The 6,592-nt window shown below is 33.6% G+C and overlaps 2 long non-coding RNA genes across 4 annotated transcripts; one reads left to right on the top strand and one right to left on the bottom strand.

The window, feature by feature from the left end:
• On the top strand, positions 143 to 2,151 carry LOC107644208. Its single transcript, XR_001621261.2, has 2 exons — positions 143 to 1,119; positions 1,568 to 2,151. It is a non-coding gene; the product is annotated as an uncharacterized LOC107644208 (long non-coding RNA).
• Positions 2,642 to 5,814, bottom strand: LOC107644206. 3 transcript variants are annotated; one of them, XR_002347232.1, is made up of 4 exons: positions 5,483 to 5,803; positions 4,977 to 5,068; positions 3,383 to 3,907; positions 2,642 to 3,182 (listed from the first exon to the last, which is right to left on the bottom strand). It is a non-coding gene; the product is annotated as an uncharacterized LOC107644206 (long non-coding RNA). The 3 variants fall into 3 exon arrangements; XR_002347231.1 differs by having other exon boundaries at positions 5,000 to 5,068; positions 5,483 to 5,801; XR_001621259.2 differs by having other exon boundaries at positions 3,383 to 5,068; positions 5,483 to 5,814.

Below are 6,592 nucleotides of genomic sequence, written 5' to 3'. Positions count from 1 at the left end.
AAAACTTAAATATCCTTTTTTTTATATTGAATAAAAATTATCCTTTTAAATTAATTAAATTTTAACATTCAACTAACTTTAATTTTATATTTTAAAATTTTAAATAATTTAAAAAAACAAAACAAAAACACATGAAAAGAAAAAAATAAAATAAAAAAGAAGTTGTTCATTGTTCTTCGTCTCCTCCCTCCTCTTCCTTCTCTCTGCTAAAGGAGAAGAAGAAGAAGAAGAAGCCCTCTAACCCTAAACCTTTTTTCTCGAGCTCCAATCAGTACTGCGACGCCGGGGTCTTCTGCTTCCTCTCTTTTGTCAAAGCTGCTCACCATCTCCTCTAGTTGTGCGTGGTTCGAATCTGTTGCAGCTGCGAGAGACGAAGCCCGTCGTATACCACTGCTTGCTGCTTGCCGCTTGCCTGAAGCGCAGCAAGTCCATCGCCGTACCAAGAAGATCCAGCTCTCTCCTCGACCCCGCTATCTCTTCTGACTCCGTGATTGCAAATTGGGGCTGTGATTTTGTTAAATATTAGCATGCTTTAGCCTTGCTCATGCAATTATTAATTGGAATTTCTTCGAATGGAACATGATTTTAATCACATGATTGTCTGAATTTTAATCACTTTTTTTTTCTCTTTGGTTCAATCTCTTTATTTTGTTTCTTTGTTCTTGTCAATATAATGTATCAATGCCTCTGTTATTGGGATTTCTCTGTTTTGCCAAAAATCTGTAGTATGGTGAATTTTTTGGTTTCATGGATGCTTACCCTTTTTCATATTTTAATAAGTATTTATGTGCTTAGAAGAGCAATTGACTCTGGTTGCAAATTCGGATTGTTGGTGGAACGAATGCAAATTGGGACTGGTTTTCTAGTTGTTGGTGGACTAGCCTAGCTTGCTGGATTGATTAATTAATTAATAGAAGGGAGTGGTGTCATAATCTGCATTGACTCTGAAACAAGAAGTGATGTCTCGGTTCCTTCAGTTTCTTATATGGTTGGCGAACTAAGATGAAAATGACTCTCTTTAGAAGGCCATTTTATTGTTCCGTACTAGAGATTTCTGTGACTTATTTTGGGTTCATGGCTTGATGTTTTGAACTCATGAAGAAAAAAAACTTATAGGAGGTTTGCTTCTAAATATCCTTCTTTTGTTCCATGATTTTAAAATGTTATGATAAATTTTTCAAGTGGTACAAGGCTTTTAAAATGTTATGATAAATGTTATGATAAACTCCCATCCTTTTCGATTATTGTTATTGTTAGTCCTACAATACAAAATTTCAATGCTGCAGTTATCATGAAAGGCTTTTTCTGTTTTGAATAAATGATTGGAAAAGTAGAGCTTTTATGTAAGTATTAATTTTTTATTAGGCATAATCTATCATAGTGCATACAAATGTTTGCTTGACATGTTTTAGTTTGTGGAGTTTTCATTAGAAGTGTTAATATCTCTTATACAAGTCTTTTTTTTCCCCACTAAAATGCTTCCTAACTTATGTTTCTCTATTAAAAGTTTTATGCCTGTTAATGAAGAGTAATTTCTCTGATATATTTGTCATCTGTTTCTTTACAGATTTTGCAATAGGCACAGATGATGTGTACAGAACTGCAGAAGCAATCAAACTTGCTGGAGCAAAGATAAAGAATGCAAATTCCTTTGATAGTTAACATTCATATAAAATTTTATCAGCCTTTGAAGTTTTAATATAATGATATCTTCTACTGTTGGATAGCACAGTGACATTGTGCAAGCTCTCAGAAGGGGGGATCTTCGACATGCACTCCAAGATCATGGCTCTTGGAGGCTGCTCCATACTTCTACCAGCTACAACAATCTAATCCTCTCCACTAAATTGCCTTGGCCTTAATTATTGGAAATATCTGAGCCAAAGGGAAATGTTTTGCTAAGATATCAAGTCTGGTTCAAGTAGGACAGGTTAACTAGTGAGTAAAGGTAGAAATCCCTTTGAATGTCATTTTAAGATTTATTGTTAATGCTTCAAGCTCCCCAGTCCTAATTAGCCAGGTTGCGGTTTTAACCATTAACGCTCTATAGATTTTGTAAATTGTATTCAAGAATAACGAAAGGGAAGATTGGTTCCTGCTCATTTTTGAGAAAGTGCCATTTAAAGTGACATATAGAGATAATTAGATGAAGTTTCACTCTTCACCATACATTATTTTATATTTTTTCAACATTACAGTCTGATTGTATTTCGATCATTTTGCACATATATATTACACGTATATCCAAAAGAAAACACTGTCAAATCAAATTTTATAAACAGCACCAGTAGTTAAATTTGATTTATATTACGAAAAGGAAGTTAAATTTAAATACGTTTAGTTTCATTTCATATTGGAATTATATATTGAGAACATTATACCAAATACGAGGCATATTTAATTTCATTTTAAGTAACTTTAATTATTCTTTGTGAAATGTGAAGAAAGACAATGGAAAGAAAATGATAAAGGAGTACTTAACCCCCATATTTTGAGGAAATAACAAATTTAGTGACAATTTTGAAGAGTAAACAAAATTTCTAAAATGATTTCATCCCAAATAAGATTCCTCTTAATTCTTAAATAAAAATCATGCATTTTCACGCTACAAAACCCCTTGTAGGAACCAAGACTTGTGGAGTGTCATCGAATTTAAAATTTCATTACTAAGACTATAGAGCAACTATAGAATTACATGTAATGTAACCAAATTAAAAGTCTCAAATAAAATAAAACCATAACTATCGAAATTAAGATAGGTCAAATGAAATCCCCATGCAAGATTTCTTCTTATCTTTGATTTCCAGTTTCCTTGAATCCAAAGGCATGGTCTCCAATGTAACAAGTCCCTTCTATCTTTAATTCCGAGTTACCTTGGCCTCAACCAAGACTAGGAAACTATTCACTTTTTCTTAGCTTGTTAACATTGTTGGATTTCAAGCAGAAAACCATTATAAATGCATACTCATAATAGCCATTGTTACTGATTCACAGTTTCCTGCTAGAATCAAAGCTTCAAGCTAAGATCAAGGCCGTAGCGTCCTGCTTCGCGCCGCCCGAGATGTGATCCATCCAGGTGCATCCTTCCCCCACTCTGGATCCTTAACTTCTAAGAAGTTATAAAAAGGCTTATTGTCTGATGCATTTGATCCTGAACGATGGTTTGAGTCATCAGTACTATCCTATAAAGTTTCAAAACCAAATGTATAGTTAGACACAAACTATAATTAAGAAAATTGTTCTTCATTGTTCTAAACCTTTGGATAGATAGAAAATGTACAAATTTTATCTTATGAGAGGAGCATTTGTTTAATTATTTGCTTCATTCCTCAAAAAGATTGATAAAGTTACTAAACGGAACCAAAGAGTTAAGAATATTGACCTTCTGAAATTTCTTGCAACTTACTTCCATGACTTGGTTGTAAGTTAGCATATTGCCCTTGGAAAGAACACCTTGAAACAAATGCATAGGTAGTGCTGGTGGATGAACATCATGATGAGTCGCAAATGATGGAACATTTGCTTGGCCATGTACGCCAATGTCAGAATTGAACCTTTTGTTGTTGAGATCCAACAACAAAAATCAATAGCCAAGAACTGAATCAATAGCTCAGCAAAGAAATTTTTCCGGCAAATTCTTTTTGAAAAATCAATAGCTAAGAACTGAATCAATCATTGACCTTAATAGCATCAAGGCATCAACTATAACAAATCAAATGCCTATATGAAATTAAAGTAAAATATGCCTTACAAAACCTACTCAACTAGAAGAAAAAGTCAAGAAAGCATTAAATGTGTGTTTATAATAAGAACTTTTGTTTGAAGGGAGTTCTATATGATTGTGCAGTCCAAGTGGCAATGATCCTGAAGAGTAGTCAAGGATACCACCTCCAAGAAATTGATTCATCTGCAAGCATAGGTTTAAATTACACATGATACTTTCAAGTTTAATAGAGTAGCAAATAAATAAGTACTTCTCTATCTGATAGAAAAATGCCAAACTCACTTTCAAGTTCTACAATGCTGATTAAAAGAACTAATGCACCAACATAAAAGAAGTCAGAGAAATACTCAAGAGGCTGCTAGGTATTATAAATAAAATTCGTTACAACTGGCAGGTCATGGAGTTGCTGCTTATCAGTTTTGGCAAGAAAACTAAGTGGAACTATCTTGAATTAGAAAGATAGAAAGCAATAAACTATAGAAAAAAAGGAATTAAGTTTTGTGATTTGTTATTGATCATAAAAGAAGAAATCAGAATCATAGCCTTCTCTCTACAATGAGTTACACTATACATCAAGTGGCCTCTCTCTATTATATACTCTTCACAAAAATCTATGGTGCTATCATACAGTGTTAAAACTCACAATATAGGCACGGATAAAAAGAAAGAAAGAAAGCACATGCAGGAACAGAGAATGACACTTAAATAATTAAGTCTACGTCGGTTAACATCAAACGGAAAATTTTCAAGCACAGGGACCCTAGTTTGTTCAAAGGAATTAGATTAGTATATTAAGTATTTTTTGGTCTGCTCTATATAGCTGGAAATTATTTTTATTATTTTAAAAGCAAATTAAAGTTCCTCAACTCATTTTACAAAAAATAGCTAGATAGTGACATAAAGTATTACTTAAGTTCTTATATTCTGTGCACTTTGTACAGGGAATATAATCACTTGTAAACAATTAGGAACTTGGCCTTTTTGTCTGAAAGTTAGTTCTGCAGTAATAAAAACTTACAAACTAATTGAAATCACTTAGCACAAATGAATGAATCTTCATAAAAACAACTAAAAAATAAATGTGAAATTCAGACAGAGGATTGAATATGGACCACGGATTTGGGTTGAAATTCGGACGAGCGTTGAAATTTGGGGGAATTTGATTTTGAAACTAACAGAAACTAAGGCACTTCGGAAAAAAAAACAAAAATTAAGGAAAACACAGAGAATTGGAAGAAGAGTGAAAGCATACTTTCTCTTCTTCCTCCAGACTACCTTTTCACCAGTGGCGCGCCTCCTGTGCAAAGAATTCCTAAAAATACCTGAAACCCAAGCGATGAGCGACTCGGGGTTCGAGTCTCCTATCTTTGGAAAAAAAAAAAAAGAATCAAATCAATCAATACTAAGAATCAAATCTATTCTTACAGCAACAAATTCATCTCATTGATAATTTTCAACAACGAATTCAACTATGATCATTTTCAGCAACAAAAAATTTAGCCAAGTGATTAGTTCAGCAAGACAGCAACAAATTCAACTCACTGATGATTTTCATCAACCAAAAACCTAGCTCAGTGATATTTTGAACAAGAAATTCAACTTACAACAACAAATTCAGCAACAAATTCAACTTAAGATCAGCAACAAGGCAAATTAATTGATTAGCAATTCGGCAACATCTCAAAATACAGGGAGAAGTGAAATCTGGAAAAGAGAGAACAGAGGAAGCGATGATGCAGGGACTCACCAACGTCCCACCGGCGTCGGCGACGGCGAGGACCCGAAACCAGAAGACTACAAGCCACAACGACCCGACGAGTTGCTTCTGTCGCCGACGACGAGAAGCCCAGGGAAGGCCGCAACGAGACCCCAGCGATGAGGCGAGGCGAACGACGAGGCGCCAGCAAGTGTGACTGAGACAGACTCCAGTGAGACAGAGAGACTCTAGTGGGCTAGTGGAAGTGAAAGTGAAAGAGAAGAGAGAGTTTGAGTCTCAGAATTGAGAGTGAGAGACGTTTGAGAGTGGTAAAAAAATCCAGTCAAGATGAAGAACATTTTTTTTTTTACTTTTTTAGATGCTTTTTCTTTTTTGTATGAATGAGTATAAGAGATTAGGGTTCATGGAAAGTATTAATAAAATTGAAAAAAAAAAAGTAATTACCCAAACCAGTTCCCGAGGATTTTAGAATCGGACATTTTAGTCCCCAAGGAAAATTAATACATAGATCAATCCCCAAGGTTTTACTCCGGCAGACAAATCAGTCCCCATTTCATTTTTCGGCAGAGTCAGTCCCCAAAGATTTTAAAAATGGACATTTTAGTCCCCAAAAAAAACTAATGTACAAATCAATCCCCAACGTTTCTTTCTGTTAGACATAATAGTCCTCCTTCCAAAAATAAAATAAAATTATTATTATTATTATTATTATTATTATTATTAATTGCACAATAATATTGTACTATATTTTTTTGTATTTTTTGTATTTTATTTTTGGATGGAGGACTATTATGTCTAACAGAGAAAAATATTGGGGATTGATTTGTACATTAGTTTTTCTTAGGGACTAAAATGTCCGTTTTTAAAATCTTTGGGGACTGATCTGGGTAATTACTCTGCCGGAAAATGAATTGGGGACTGATTTGTCTGCCGGAGTAAAACATTGGGGATTGATCTGTGTATTAATTTTTTTTGGGGACTAAAATGTCCAATTCTAAAATCCTTGGAGACTGATTTGGATAATTACTCAAAAAAAATTTTAGTATAGATGAATAATCAGATGGATTTTTGTATATTTTTTAAATTATTTAAGATTTTAAAATATAAGATTAAAGTTAGTTGAATGTTAAAATTTAATTAATTTAAAAAGA

The sequence above is a fragment of the Arachis ipaensis genome, chromosome B05, assembly GCF_000816755.2.
Source record: "Arachis ipaensis cultivar K30076 chromosome B05, Araip1.1, whole genome shotgun sequence".
NCBI classification, from domain to species: Eukaryota; Viridiplantae; Streptophyta; class Magnoliopsida; order Fabales; family Fabaceae; genus Arachis; species Arachis ipaensis.
This window is presented reverse-complemented; position numbering and strand designations above follow the sequence as displayed.